This window comes from Dicentrarchus labrax, unplaced genomic scaffold (assembly GCF_905237075.1).
Source record: "Dicentrarchus labrax unplaced genomic scaffold, dlabrax2021, whole genome shotgun sequence".
NCBI lineage: Eukaryota > Metazoa > Chordata > Actinopteri > Moronidae > Dicentrarchus > Dicentrarchus labrax.
Window position 1 is genome coordinate 23,469,108 of NW_026136715.1, and position 16,898 is coordinate 23,486,005.

Consider the following 16,898-nt stretch of genomic DNA (forward strand, 5'->3'; position numbering starts at 1 on the left):
TTTATTGATGCTTTGATTATTACTTTGGCTTCTTGTCAGCTCTAATTAACAACTTGGCAGAAGTTAAAGTGTGTGTGTGTGGTGACCTGGGCTGATCTTGTGATTAGAAAGGGATCCTGGAGAGAAGCATGATTGGCGTATCTTGAGTTTGATGTAATTTTACAGAGGTTAAATGAGCTGCAAAGCTCACAAAGCCAAAGAATAGGGACTCTTGAGTATCATTTGTGGCTGGAGACAGTGTTTGAATGAAGGCAGTGAGGTTCGAAGTGAAAAATATAAGCTCTTGGAAGTGGAGGTTCTTTATTCTTTTCCTTGATAGCCACATGTGTATGGAAATGGAAAGTTGAAGGTCAGAGAGAACCAGTCAGCAGTTTAAAAGAAGAAAATTGTGGCAGTGAGATAAATGTGAATGAATGAAGCTCAAAGGGGGAATAGGTCTGGGCACATGTGATGAAGCTCAAACAAAAGCAAATTGAAGGTCTTCAATTCCACAATTCCATCCAGCCATGTAGGAGGAAAGGGGGGAAGCTATATGAGGAGTGGAGGACTGCACCTGAAGGTTACAAAGAGGCTGGTGATAAGATTTGTTCTCACAGAACATGACAGTAAAGAGCCACTGGGCTCCACATTTGCCCCATTCATTTTCTATGGCACACAAACAAATCCCTTTGCAAAGCATCGTGGGATTCAAGGCAACACAGCAGTCATGTGAGAGAAAGAGGTCAAAAGTTGAAAAATTGCAACTTTATTCAAATGAGGGTGAATGCACCCCGCTCCATATGCAGTATTTTGCTTAAAAACTGACAACAAAAAAGCGCTGCCGTGGTAACTCAGGAAGTTTAGTGTTGACCTGCTGTGAATGTTTGTGGAGGAAAAGATCTTTATTGTACTTTCTATGATCCTTCTGTCACTGGCCTCCTGAATTAGCACTCTCCAGGTAATGAAAACAAGATATTTCCTAATCATATATAATTATATATATATATAATTAAATTACAAAACAAATGTCATTAAAATCAGTCACAGTTACTGACTGAATTAAATGATAGTTACTTATCAAAATGTTGGTGATTACAAAGGGGTTACATCTGAATAAATTCGTTCCTCAAAAAACGTAGAGCTGAAGAGGATGAGAGTGGTGTATGTTTAAGAGAAGGCAATTCAGATGGCCATGTGGAGGAGACCCATTTGTATGTTCTTAAAATCTGGACACAGATAGCATTGTGGCTTTTATTTATGACTCGTCCATGGCATCACACTATACAGCTAGAACTCTACATTCTGGTATGAAACCATATATTTTGTGCACATAGTGGACCATAATTATTATTTATTGTGCAATAGTTTACACTAACTAGCATTTTGCAAAGCTTTCAACTGCATCTCATGGTCTTTATCAGCAAATGTAGTTTTGCTCTCGTGAACAAGCTCTGGAACCTTGATCAGGTGGGTCATATATGGAGGGGAGATTATAACATCTGTCACTGTTAAAGGATAGTCTCTGGCAAGAGATGTGAATGGCCTCCTTGATCTCTCTCTCTCTGGTCGTCCACAGACAGTGTCTTTGATCAGTTTCGGCCTGTAGTGTTCACAGACAACTGACGCTCTGCTTCCGGTGTTGGTACAATCTCTTGTCCAGGATACTCGTTGTTTCACACATATACTCACCAGTATTTCCTATTAGTTAATAAGTGTGGTGCAGAGTTATAAAGCAAGTATTTAGTATTGCACTATTGTCATAAAGTTGGGGTCTTAAGATGTCCTGAATTCTATGTGCTAACCTCCAAAACCCTGGATATTACACTTCCCCTAATGAAACTTTATGGTTAACTCCTATTTCTTTTAAACTCCATGGCTCACAGTTTGTTAGGCGGGCAAGACCCCAATGACCCTAATTTATCTGGGACATTGGAGCTCCACAATCACTTGTCTTGCTTTTGGGGGGGATAAAGTGTTATTGACCTTTTTCCACAGTACATGACCTCAGACAGACCTCAGGGATAATGAGGCCCAAACTGGTGTGAGCTCCTGGAGCGCTCATCATAATCAAGGAGGTCAAAACATTGATGATTGACTTAAAGGTACCATTAAATCTATTACCTTCCGCCACCAGTCCTTTACCACAAAGTCTTCACCATTATGTTCTTAGTAATGACTTCTGTGACCTGTCTAGGTGTAATTTCTTACCTCCTACCAGTGATTCACACAGTAATAGCTTTAAAGGATCTTTCCTATCACAAAGTCAGCCAGCAGTGTACCTCCAATAAAGTGTACACTAAATCCCAATAGTCCACTGTGGTTTTAACCCTTCTGTGTTTAGAGCAGGCTTGTCAATGATTTCAGTTGTAAAGTGGACTAGGCTATGATTTCAGTTATGGTTGACTTTGGGAATCCTACAGGTTGTACAGATACAATGTATAAACTGTAAACCTGTTTTTTTGGTATTATTGTTCAATACCAGCTTAAAAAGAAATGCGCAATAATGTTTGTTTGCGTGATCTGACAAGCAATCGTCAACATAGTGTCCCTAATCTTTTCAAGGTCTGGACTGATTCCAGCAGAGCTGTTCCAAGCTTTTGGCTCATGATCAAAAAGGAGAATAGGGACTTGGCCACATTTGGTTATAAATCTGGCAGCATCAAAAGCAACCTTATACACTGAGGATGGATGACTTTAAAGTTAAACTTTCAGATGTCAGGAAGTACATGTGGAAATGGAAATATTTAAATCAGCAATTTTTTTTTGCCTCTTTGCAAATGCTTCTAGATGTTAGTCATCACTTTTGAACTGGAAATGATTTACGACTCTCTTGCTGAGGAAACAAGAGAGATGTGCTCCGACCTGTGATGCATTACAGTTATTTGGTTTTGAGTTACTGTATAATTTGAAAATATAAAAAAGGTTTAAGGTGGGGTGAGGTGCACATGTATTTATGGGACTTAATCTTCCTGAAAATGCTATATACCTAAAAAGCACCAATGTGTTCAAAGGACTCCAAAATTCTCGCTGTCTTCTCATTTCTCACCAGTCTGTTGGGATATTCCCAAGTGACTGCTGGGCTCCACTCAAGTCAGAGCAAATGCCACTATCAAACTGTTACTAAAGCTTCAGTCAAAGCGCAAAATGATCCCAAATCAGACAAGGAATACATCGGATATAAATCTGAATTGTATATGTCCATGGTTCAAATAACAGGCACATCTCATTAGATCAGTTAAATATAATCTAAAACAAATATTACACAACTTTATGAACTTTACCACATTGTACCAGGCAAACGATGGCAGTGCTGTGAAGTGTGCCTGAAACCACAGTGGGTGGTGAGGGACAACACGATGAGGAACCCCAGGAAGTCTTGTCAAGCTCTGCAATACAATTATCGCTCATCCATCTTTAATATCTCATCTATCTTTTCCATCTCCACTGACAGAGACGTACTTACCTTGCAATTATTATCACAGCTGGCGTCCAAAATGCTGGAATCAGATCTTCTGCCCTCCAAAAATTACTGACGTGAACAGAAAAATATAGAAAACAACAACAAAAGTGTATATTGATTGTTTAATGCAGTCCATAGGCATTGGCTTAAAGGTTGAAATGAGATGTGCCTCAGTGGTAAATATGAGCACTAGCTTGAGCACCATTTTCTGAAACCAGTCTGTAATGTTAAAAAAATATTTTGTTATGTAGTGTTATTATGCTTTTGGAGATCCCACTTTACCTCACCTGCCTTTTGAAGGGCACTCTCAGTGATTTCCTACATAACCCAGAGCACAACCCGCAGAAAATGTATATGAACTTTATTTTATTTTACTGAAACATGGTAGCTAGTAAGCCTAATGATTCATGTTTATTACTCTGTTTTCAGGCACTACCTCCCAAGCCATTGCATTAGGGTGTCATACATTCAGCCATGGTTCAGCTGTAACTACACATCAGGGCTCCAGGAACTATAGCGATACCAGGTGGAGTCAACCCCTGGTCTCATTGTTCTGATGCCAGTGGAGGTTGTTGATAGTGAAGACAACATAGAACAAGTGTGAAGAAAAGCGTGAATGAATACACAAATTATATTTTCTGATGTAGAAAATATATTTCCATTTCCAACCTGTTTTTGCTGCAACTGTCACTTTCTATAACAGAGTGAAAGAAAAAATGCAAACACGATCACTTCAGACACATAATAAATGTATGGCACAGATAGTGAATGACACGCACATTTGGTGTTGCAGTGGTGCAATACGACAGTCTACAAGTGAAAATCTATGCTGAACTATAAATTTAGTCGTTAAATGGAGGTGTCTTGGTTGGGAATACCTTGATGGAGAGGCATAAATTCCACTCTGGTTTATGAGGAGGCACTTGTCGCTAATGCAGAGACAAGGACATGAACCCTCATTGCTGTCCCATCTGTGAACACGTCCGTTTGTGTTGGTTGCGACAAGATGAGGAAGTCTGTGTGGTGTCCCTGTGCCCCGGTTTGCCACGTATCTTTTTAAAGAAATTTAAATTTTTTTGTGTTGACCCCACAAGTTGTCTAACTCAAAGGTTGTGTTTCTTACTCAGCACACCAAAGATTAAACTTTTGTTGTAAGCCTTTGAACTAGAATGTAAGAATGTAAGTGGTTTGTTGCTGCCCTATGGGACTAAGACAAGCATAAAACAGTTGGCCCTTCAATTTGGACACTGTTGAAAGAACTTCCATTAAATTAAAAGTGCAACTGGATAAGAGCCTGAGGGCTCGAGTGCCCAAGACTCATCAAACGAATTAAGACGTGTATATAAAGACAGAGGGCTTTGGTTAAACAGCACTCTGAATTAACTGCATCGCATAGTAACATGCATGACTAAAAATAGACTGATTAACCAAAGCTAATTGTCATTAGCATTAAACACTTATTTTTTTACCAGGCAAAGAAGCCAGGACGGGTTATCATGTGGTCATTTGTCACTACATGATGTTTCTATGTCTCAAGGGAGCAAAAACTAGCACTTATCTATTTAATATGTTGAGATATTGACAAGCCCACCCCCACTGGACCTCAGATGGTGACCTTAACATCAAGGGAACAGCATTAGTCACTCAGGCTGCACTTAAGTATTCCCAAATTGATTAAAGCCATCAAAATGGGGTGCTCTTTAAACTGGACTATCTGTAGGCATTAATGAAAGACTCGTAACAATAGGCAAATGAAAGTTAAAATTAAAATGGTGGGGTACCAATTTTATTTTTGCAGAAAAGAATATTAAAGCTAATATATATTTTCCAGAAAAAAATGTCACAGTTTTTCTATTTACAAAAACATGCCACTGCAATGAAATAACAAACAATTTTCTGAGAGATGGTGTTCAATGTGTCCTTTCTTTGTGGTTCAATACTGCAGCCAGTCTAACTCCATATAAAATTCTGATAATAGTCATATGTTGCTGAGTTCCTTTGAACCATCAGAATAGTAAGTGCTGTTCTCTTTATGCACGGAGGTGTATGAGCTCCCATGACTCAGAAAAAATTCTAAAATGCTGCAGAGATTTTACCTACTTCATTTTGATTTTGTTTTTCAGAAATACATGGGTCTCCTGCAAATTGAAATGGATGAATTAAACAAAAGGTAAAATAGACCTTCTTTATGATTTGATCCAGCAAAAAAATAATAAACAAATTTAACAAAAACTTGTTGTACACTTCAATTTGTATTAGACAACATTTCTACAAAGTTTAAAAAAAAATCATAATAATGGAAAAGAAACACGGACAAAATGTGTTTTCATTCCAGTTATCTATTGTACACGATATAGCTGAGTGCTGCAGGAACACTAACACATAAGACCAGCAGCAGCTTCTAACTTACCTTGGCTTGGTACCACACAGGGGATTTACAGCTAGGTCCTATTCAAACGCAGGACACTTGATTTATTCATCTTTTTTGGCCAGTTGTTTCACACAGAATGGACCTGAGCAATGTCCTGCCAGAGGGATTTATTCTTATAAATAAAAAATCATCATAAAAAAACTCTCCTTGCACAACTAGACAGCGTCTCTTAACATTTCATGTCAGAGATTGCTGAAAGAAATATCTAAGACACCAGACTGACCTGCTCGCACCATGTAGTGGTGGAACAGTTGTTTGTCATTGTAACATTGGAAATGAGTGAGAGAGGGAGAGATAATTGATGGTCAAGTTCAAATTCAAGATGAACACAAACCACAACATCTGTTTTTTTTTTGTTATTTACAAGCCTATATTTTAATCACTGTCAAGTTTTCTTGTATTTTTTCTTGTATTTTTCCGATGTCTTATTTGTTCAAAAACGTTGATATGCTTTGATATTGTTAATATAAAGAAATTAAGGTGAAATTAAGAAATTTAGATGTGATATTTCAGAAAAGTGTAAAATCACAACAAAAATGTATGCATTTTATTATTTAACTTCATCACTAATCACCATTATCTGATACATGAGAACAACATTCTTGTTGGATTGATCTAATTAAAATTAAATGCTTTTAGTGTTTCTGACTGCGTGTATACATTTTCAGAATCAATGTTCTTCCAAAAACCTTTTCCTTCATATGATTGCTAGTTGAGGCATTTGTCTACAAATATATCCATTTCAAGTACATTAACATGTAGTGTTAAAAAATCCAAAAATCAGATTTGAAATTGTCGCTTATCTCAAGAATCAGCGTAATGCAAGTGTCTTTCCCATAAAAATCTTCCTTGTGGCTCTTGTAAATCCCATCTGCACTATGTTGACGCCTCCTTTTCAGAGGCAGAGAATTTTCCAGACAAAACCTCAACAAATCCATTGTAATAAATAATCAACTCTGTTAACCTGTCTACTCCTATTATTTGCACGATCTTCCCTTAAATGCCCATGCAATGAGGAGAGAGGTGCACCTTGCAGACACGCATAAATGGCATGAAAACTGTGACATCAGCCTGGTGTGTCTGCTTGATAAATACTGCACATGTTTTAAGGGCAAAATGCAATCACATTTGCGCCTGTAAAACCTGCCCAGAGTTCTTAGACAGGATGGAGGCAATGGGATGCAGTCAGGAGGAGGCTATGACTATGAGTGTGGCCATTAGGAATGGTTATAAACTCTTCAGCCTTAAGACATGGTTGGACAGCACATTGTAATTAATTTCAAACATACTGAACCCTTAACTGCAACCTTGTCCTGGTTTGAGTTTGCCATGGATCACTGTTAAAGATCACATCCATGTATTAAGAAATAGATACAAATAGTCTTCTTGGAACAATAATGTGTGTCTTTTTTCTGCAAAAAAGTATATTTTCCGCATTAAAATCCACTACAATCTACTCCTTCTACCTCATTACTTTACACATACATTACACTATAAAATCCATTCTCAGTGTATGTGCACTGATGGCTTCAAGTTTCTACATCACACTGTACAAGTTGCATACTGGACCAGATTTTCAGTGAGCACAGAGAAACTTTCCACTTTCAGCAGATGAATGTGAAAACATCCTTCTAGTGTCAAACTCTGCACGGACATCATTCTGCATAGTGAACCCCAAGCATCAAACTGTAGGAACAAGAAGAAAAACATATTTTTGAGTGGACTTTAAAATGTCATCCCATGCTTTTCCCATGCCTGCAATTGGTCATTCTGAATTGAAATGATAAAGAAAAAAAAAAGTCTTAATTTATTTCATAAGACACTTTAACATAGGTATGTGGTAAATAGCTGCATACAATGAAGCAGAAAAAGTATTCATGTATTCAGTATTGCATCAATATTTGACAACTAGACAGCAGGAAGAGAACGGGCACATTGTTACAGCTGACACTTTGAAATCTTAGCACAACAAGGCTACATTAATGTGCAGTAGTAGCAATGAAAACAGTCTTTTATAATGAGGGGCAATGACTCAGCCTTGTTTCCAAAGGCAGGTGTGTGTCATTAGTGTGCCTGCTGAAAATGATAACCACAGATTTTTCTTAAATATCGATCATAGGTTTTGCACTACATTGTTGTTTATCAAAATATGCATCTCACTGAAGTGTGCTCAAACTTTTTGAAGCAATGTGATTAAGTTTACTTTTCAATACACACTAATGACAGGTTGCTCACAGTGATGTTGTCGACTGTTGTGGATGTCTATACATTGTTAAAAAACAACAACAACACACACACACTCCCCTGACCCTGTTTACACTGAGGAAATGACAGCAGGTGGATCTGGGGTGACAGATTGAGATGGATAGTGACCCAAAGAGGGCAAATAGTTGAAGGAAGAAGAGGGAAAAAGTTGGGACAGAAGTGGGAAGCAAAATGTAAAGACAGAGAAAGGCAACAGCAGTACACACTCCTACCATATACTTTTGTAGTAAGCACCCACCCTTTCTCCATATTTGGAGTTAGAGAGCAAAGAGATATGGAATCTTTATTTCTGAATGGCTTACCAGTACAGTCAGTGATCAGAGTTCAAGCCATCTATGTTTGAAGTATTTTATTCAGATGAAAACTACTCAACTATTCACTTTGATGGATGACTTGCATCTTTTAGGCACTTAATACAAGGGGTAGAATCTACTTTTGATAATACACATACAGTGTGTTCAGCTGTTTTTCAAAGATGCTTCAAATGATGACGAAGCTGTATATGTATTTTGCTTAACTTCCAACACTGTCTTCAACTGTTGGATAAAGTGGATATGGAAATCGCAGACAATAAACCCTACGGCTGTTGACACCCTAAAAAGCTCAGCAGTGCAAATGACTTTCTTGTCAATCACTGATTAGCCTTGCTGCCTGGAGTCAGACAGAGTCCTCCTCCTCCTCCTCCTCCTCCTCCATTATTATGGAGAATGAGAAAATGAGATGGGCTCCATTATGTTTATTGTTGCCCCAGCTGGTAGACACTTATTTGAGGTACATGTCCAGTAATAGGAGCGGTGCTGAATATTATTATTTTCCATGTTTCAGTGGAGGAAGAGGCGAGGGTGTGATGAGACAACAATATAATATTACCATTGCACTAACGTGACCCCTACCATGACCTCCATATGATAAATACACCAGGTCACACTGCAGTTAAAGTAGTCTTAAAGGTCCAGTGTGTGACATTTAAGAGGGTCTAATGGCAGAAATGGAATACAATAGTCATAGGTATAGTGTATAATCACCTGAATATAGGAATCATTGTGTTTTTGTTGTTTTAGAATGAGCCCTTTACATCTACAGACACCGCATGTCTTCTTCCATGGAGTCCACCATGTTTCTAGTAGACCATAAGGAACAAACTAAACACTGGCTTTAGCCACCGTAGTATCTCCTTTTTGCTTGGATAAGGTGGGTGAGGCGGGGGAGTTGCAATCTGATAGATAGTTAGATTTCACTACAGAATCAGAATCAGAAATACTTTACTGATTGGGGAAATTTGTTTGTTACAGTTGTTCTACTCACACAGTGTTAAAGAAATAGTACTTATATAGAATATCTAACACTAATATATAGAATAGAAATGAATGTATAGGTGTATACATATGGTAAAAAGTAAAAATAAAAATAAAAGTGGAAAATAGAAATATAATAATATATATATACAAAGTAAATGTAAATCTAAACATGAATGTAAACATATTCCACAGTATTGCTGACAGAAATAAATAAATTAAATGAGTTTTAAGACTGTAGTGTTGCAGAGGTTATAGATAATTGCAAAGAATGACATAATAATCAAGTGTATTACACATTGACCCGGGTATTGCACCTTAATCGACTTATTGCACATTAACAGCACCAGTTTGACTCTCTGAGAGAGGAGTTAAAGAGTTTGATGGCCACAGGCAGGAATGACTTTCTGTGCCGCTCTGTGGTGGATCTCGGCGGAAGGAATCTTGCACTGAAAGTCCTCCTTTGTTTGACGAGTTCATTGTGGAGTGGGTGGAAGACATTGTCCAAGATGGCATGAATTGTGGACAGCATCCTCCTCTTTGACACGGCTGTCAAAGAGTCTAGCTCCCCTCCCACAATGTCACTGGTTTGTGTTTTGGTTTCTGTTTTGGACCTTTTAGACTTGTGACAGGCTTAAATTCAATGAAAAAAGTCTTTGGAATAATGTTTGAATATTTTATCATTAAACGTATTGATTTGTTCTGCCACCATTCAATACTTCACAAATGTGGCTCAATAATGTAATGTTTTTTAGTTCAAATATCTTCATGTGGGGGCTTTCCAAGCAAATATTGACATATGTAATTGTTTGCAATTAAATCAGCATATATTTCTGCCACTCCTTATAGTCCATGAATATTTTTCTAGATCCTCCCCCGATTCAGTGTATTTCTGAAAAAGGCCTATTGTGGTAAATTTTCAGGAAGAGTTAAGGTGAGTTTAATTAATAGTTTTAAGACTTTAACACTTTCTAATACTGAGCAGTTGGTCCTTTGGCCAGCAACATTAGCTAACTAATGTTGGTGAGCAGTAGAGTTAACACAGCTCATTTTCTAACTATTGTTGGCTAATGCTAAGTATGCTTGTTATCTAGTAAACATTAAAGAGTAACTTTTTTTAAAAGTAGTGTTTTATTGCCCTCTCTGGTTGACAGTTTTCAAAGCGGTTTCAGCTTTAAGTACACCCAACAGTGATGCCTGTAATGCACCATACACTGCTATCCACCTAGTCTAATCTCATCAGCACGTTTACATGTGCAGACACATAATGAGGATACTAGTGTGCGTGTAAATGGACAGAAGATTAGTTCAAGGAGCTGATACAGCCCAAAACTGCACCCAAAATAAACCGAGAATTCAAACCAAATCTGAGAAGAGTAATGAACAATAAAGATTAATTTGATAATATCACAACTCACAAAGGGGTTAGCACAATTTTGACCATAGATGCCTGACGGCAACCTTCTTATAGAGAAGTAAGTGTAACAAGGGTGCCAGTGTGGTGAAATGTTACCTGTACTAATAATGTCATTGATGGATGGAAAGAAAATTACGTATGGCTTGCTGGGAAACACAGTAGGATGGGCAAGAAGGGATCAGAGGCTAATAGTCACAGGACTCAGCCAGGCACATTGTGTGCTGTCAAGTTGACTTGTGATGGATTACGGGGCCTTTTGCAACATGCTAGAGACAGCTAAGGATGTTCAGGATCCCGGTGTCACCATGTTGGACGCTCACTGCGGACGAGACAAATGACTCTTAATATGCATTGGAGATTTCCCCTAATTCACTTGACATTTTAGAGACGTCTCGTTAATTCCACCCCGTCTGCAGCGAATTACATATGCAACAATCCTGCAGTACCAATTTCAGTGCGAACACAGAAAGTAGCGTGATTTTTATATAGTGAAGCTAAAGGTAAGGACATGTCCGAATGCATAATGATATGAAAATAACATTTCAAAGAGGTCATCATTTAGGTGACGTCATAGACTGCAATCACTACAATGTTATCTATTTATCTGCAGAAGAATGCAGAAGAATGCTAATGATAATGGTTTTAATCTCCTATAACTTTGTCATACTGCAGTATTACCAGTGGGTATTACACTCGCTGTTGCTTAGAGGAGATTCTCTTGGACATTGAAAGATGTTTAAAGCCACAACTGTTGCCTTGCTTATAATTGTAATACTAACATGTAGCAGTACATTTTTTTCCCAAAGAAACAGTAACACATATTTCAGTAAAATCTGGATGACTGGCTGATGCATGTGGTATACTGTTTTCTTTCTCATGAAAAAATTATTTGGGGCTCCTGGGCAAAATCCACAACTCCCAAACTGACTCTTCTCAATCGTTGTATGCCTTATGTATATTAGCTTTTAAATCTGCGATCTTTAGAAGTAGAAGGTAGAGAGAGAATCTGTACCTCTTGGATAACTTTGTGGGGATTTTTTGCATCTTGCATAGCAACTGGTGAACTGACATAAAATAGTAAGAATGCAAAAGGAGCAGGAATGTATGCAACATTGATGAAAGTATTGGCCAACGGAGCTGATGCATGATCCCTGAGAAACTTGTTTCCATGGGAACAATGTTGGTGTTTCCTACATGTCTCAAAGTAGCAGTTGATGTTAATGTTTTTTTTTATTTATCATTTGTTGTTTGTGTTTACGTAATATATACAAGATTTCAAGAAAGGAAGGAAACACAGCACTGAATAGGGGGACATTAAATCCCTTAGATTTTTTGAATTCAAGTCAAATGTTAAGTTGAAAGTAATGTTTATCAGTTTTCTTAATTATCAAAATATATTTTTACTTTAGTTTGCATAAATAAACCAATGTTGCCAAATACAATAAAAAGAAAATAATAATAATGATCATAAAATTGAATTTTAGAAAAACACGAGTTGTGCCCCTGCATTGTTTCCCAGAAGAGCCTCCTCAGCTGTTTCTACTGATATGTTGCTGACACCAGGGACTTCACACCTTACTCCCCCACATACAACACTATCCTCTAAACACATCCTCCAGATATATATATATATATATATATCACATTCTGCAGCTATATCATTGAGATGATGCATGGAGCCAATATTTATCATTGCCATTTACTGTGTGAACATCATTGGAAGTTGATTTATGGCAATATTGTTGGCCAGTGTTAGTTCTTATTGCTTTATAAGGCAATAAAGACACATGAGACAAGCATGAGAGAAACATGCAAAATTTCCTCACATATCAAAATATGTATGGAAGCTTAACCCACACAGAGTTCTTCTGCTGTTTGCTTTTGTAATCATTTCTATTGGCGTCAAAGTGGAGCCGGAGGAGGGGTTTGTATATTGGTGCCTCTCTCATTGTGAGCTCTCTTATTGAGACTTGTGCTGGTAAATGACACATAGTCTTTGTTCCAGCTCATGTTTGTTTGCCTTTATAGATGAAACATATAGATTCTAAACAAATGTTTGTTTACCAGAGAAAACTTTGACAGGATAAACTGCTCTGCACCGTTCTTCCTGTTGTAGTTTTATCAGTTTTATACAGAATAGGCACAGCACCCACATGATTCAAAACCTTGCAGAGTCTAGATAACATTAAGTGGGTGTGAATTCACAGTAAGAGTATGGATAGGAGAGTTGACATCATTTCTAACTTTTTATGACATTATGCAAGATCTACAGTTCATCATGCTTTGAATTAAGCTTTTATTCTGAAATCTCTGAACAATTCCTTAAAAAAAAAAACGGATTATACACATCAGGTTCTGTGGCTAATTAAATAGAATTGTCAGTATTTGTTTTAGAAGTTTAGCAAGCACACTGCACACAGACAGTGTGAGTTAAAAATAAAGACAGTGGTTTACATGGGACATAGCCATGCAGAGTGAACCAGCTGGATGGCTCCATCTCTCAAAGAGTTAAAGTCAAATCAACATTGTAGTGGGTGGTCCTCTACTAAAGCGGATGAATGTGTACCTTTGGGAATACAACAATTGTGTCACACTTATGGTTGCCTCTTATTTCCCATTTGTAATTATGCAGTGCCCCAAGCGTTCACATGCTCACTATGATGCAAACGTGTGTCATATAAAGCAATATTGCATTTTTGACAGTTTATCTCCCCTCCAGGGCCACGCTGATACCTGAAACCTTAAAGTGAAAGAGAAAAAGTGACAGAGGGGAAATGGGAGGGGCATGGGTAGATAGAGAGAGAGTATGATTAAACTCAATAGATGAGAAAAGTTAACTAACAATGTCACTGAATTAGTCTGTCTCCAAACATAAAGTGTAACTTTCTTTTTTTAAAATGGCGTCCTTCTATGTGCAGTTCAACAGAAAACCATAAATAACACATACATGCCTTTGTATGGGAAACACTGAGTCAGCAGTAGCACCAGAGGGCTGTAGGGCTCAAGTCCTTTGTGTATAGTAATTAAACTGTAATTGAATTTTCTGCACCCATTGTGTACCAACAGATTTTAACTATATTAGCTTAAACCTCAAGTGGCTGTTGAGTTAATCAAGTCCAACATGGATCTTTTATAATCTCAACAAAACCACTGAAAACCTAGTTTCAATTTTGTTTAAGACAACACGACTTATAATTATATACAATATTAGCATGATTTTTGATCTATATTGATGAAATAAGGATTTATTTCAACCAAAACCAGAGTTGGTGATTGTTGGAACAGTGGAAAGACAATGATGGCTTTGTTGAGTTTTATTTTGTTTCTGTTCACTTTCAATGAAGTTACGATATTATTATTATGAGAAGATAAAATTACCGTTTTTGTCTGTTAAGACTGGTGGCAAGTGATAGCGATATTACGGCTGTTTCTGTTTAAACAAAAGGTCTATCTCCGTAGGGATTCTTTCCATAATGTTGTCAGACACTTAGAATAACAATCTGAGCCATCTCTGCTATATGTGCTGTTTTTTTATTTTTTAACTGCACAATCATTGATAGTGCTGACAGTTTATCGCTGCAGAGCAGGTGTCACTGAAAGTGATGCTGTCTAACATGTAAGCTACACAGTGCAATTTGCAATTTCCAGAGAAATTTTGCTCTGGAAAACATTTAAATAAATACCATATGTCCATGTCTGTAATGGTAGTGCCTGTGAAGTGGAGGGGTCATTACTATAAGTTTTCATGGACAGTGGGTGTACTAGTAACCACTTAAACAAATTCATTTCAAATGTTCAAACTTTTCTCTCAGCCACTGTTAGGTATATTTGATTCTGTAGATGTATCAATGAAGATTTGCACAGACTGAAGGAGATCCACTGCCCCAAGCTGTTTTCTCTCCAGTATGGAGAACAGTAAGCAACCCTGCCTTCTGTTAAGCATGTTCATTGAGAAAAACTAACTCTGTTGAAAAGGCAAGGCCATTTAATGCTTTGTAAGTTAGTATTTGTTTCTCTAGGAGAACAAATATTCCAGCATTCACAGTAAAAAACAAGCCAGTTGTGAATTTTGAGGATTGGGCCATATAAATCCATGTAAGGGGTTTCCAGGTTGAAAATGTTGATTAAAACATTACAGGTGCCATTATGACTGAAAAGCATTTTCACTGTTTTAAAAAGAACCTTTAATTTCAATCATGTTGGAGAGGTAACGTAGACCACACGCAGACCTGGCAAAGAAAAATACTAAAATGTGAAGAACTCCCTGTAGCCTTGGCTAACGCCAATGCAATATGATGCTTTCATACATTTTGAATGCCAGGCACATTTCTCTGTAAAAGTCTCAGTAGCACAAAAGACGCAAATGTGACGTGTGGTCAAAATGGTGACGGCAGCAGTATTCAAAAACTGTCCTTCAAGATGATTCATTTCTGGCTTTTATTCTATTAATTCATCACCGTTTTGCAATTAATGAGTAACTACTGTTTTTTAATATGATAAAGAAATGTATTTTCTTTCCATGTGAAAACATCAATTTATGGTTCTAGAGAGTAAATGTCTTCTTCGCCAAGTAATACAGTTTCTAATGTGTGGTGGTGCCCCAACATCGACATTGCAATATAAGTGTAGCTATCATTACTTTTACTAACTTGTGACATCCATGAACACCATCATAAGCTCTAATGGGTCTGTTATATAATGTGGATGATCAGTCTATTAACTGTCAACATATAAAAGCAGGACTTTTGTTCCTGGGAATAGCATCATTTGGTTTGATGGTGTTTGTACCGATTGATTTTCACTGTAATCAAAATAATATTGATCTCAAAGAAGCATCTGGCATCAGCCAGTGTGAAAGGACAACACTGAGTTGCTGCTGCCTTTCAAGAAAAATTGAGTCACGTGAATGTAACCCTTTTCGAAGAGCTCAACAGACATGGTGACATAAGTTTGTGTGTATGTGGCCAACAGATGGCATTCACAGATGCCGCAGGTGCTCTATCTTTGTTGGTATGTGTTCGCTGGCCATCTCTGTTCACCCCTGGGCTGTTGCAGGTGGGTTCACGGTTGGCATCTGACTATGTCAATATTTGCCTTTGCCCACAGCAGTCAGGATGGCTTCAACACCCATCCACTGCTTCAGGGTGCTGGTTCCATCCAATGTGACTCCATCCTAAAAGCAAATTTGACACAATGTGACAGCAAATCATGTTATTATTATTTATGCCTGAAAGATCATTTAGATCCCTACAAAGGGCTTGCAGAGATGTAAATGTGAAACAGCTTTATTTTTCACAGATAATTCAGGAAGAAGTGCAGATGGGGGTTTAATCTCGTCCTTAAAGAAGCAGCAGCCATGATTGACAGGTGATCTTGGCAGCCCTAGTAGGCTAGGTATTTATGCATGCATGGGATGAATCCCCTTGTCTGTGTGGGTTTGTGTGTATGAAGGTGGATGCATGTCAGTGTGTGTGTAACAAAGAGAGTTGAGTGAATCACTGCTAGCTGACCCGATGATCTCAGATCCTGGGGCTGTTCCAGGGAGTTCTCCTCACAGAAGCTGGCTTCAGTGGGAACACACTCTGTGATCTGATCAATACTACAGATACTTCACTGGATTCTTACGAGCCCATCTATAACTCTGCTATTCTCACATATGATTCAATCCCCTTATGACTACTGATAGTTGTCTGATTAACATGAAATCTATAGTTCGCCCTCCAACTATTCTTGTTGTTGTATAAATGCACATTCATATACATATATGTGTCTCTGCTAACAAAGCTATGTTAATGTAAGAGATCAATCTTAGAGAATTGGTAATGTCCACAGCGTTGTGTGTAAAGTGGTGATTGAGTTATCATTGAGTTAGTTAGGCCATGATTTTGAAGTAAAAGTCCTGTTCTCTTTTTTCCTAAAGACATCATTGGGGGCTCTCAGAGCCACTTTAAGGCTTGGATGGGCATAAAACTCCCCTCGCTAAATTGTTGGTTGTGTTAAGATATATTGGATTGACATACTTAAAAATTGTACACAAAAGATTGTTGAGGT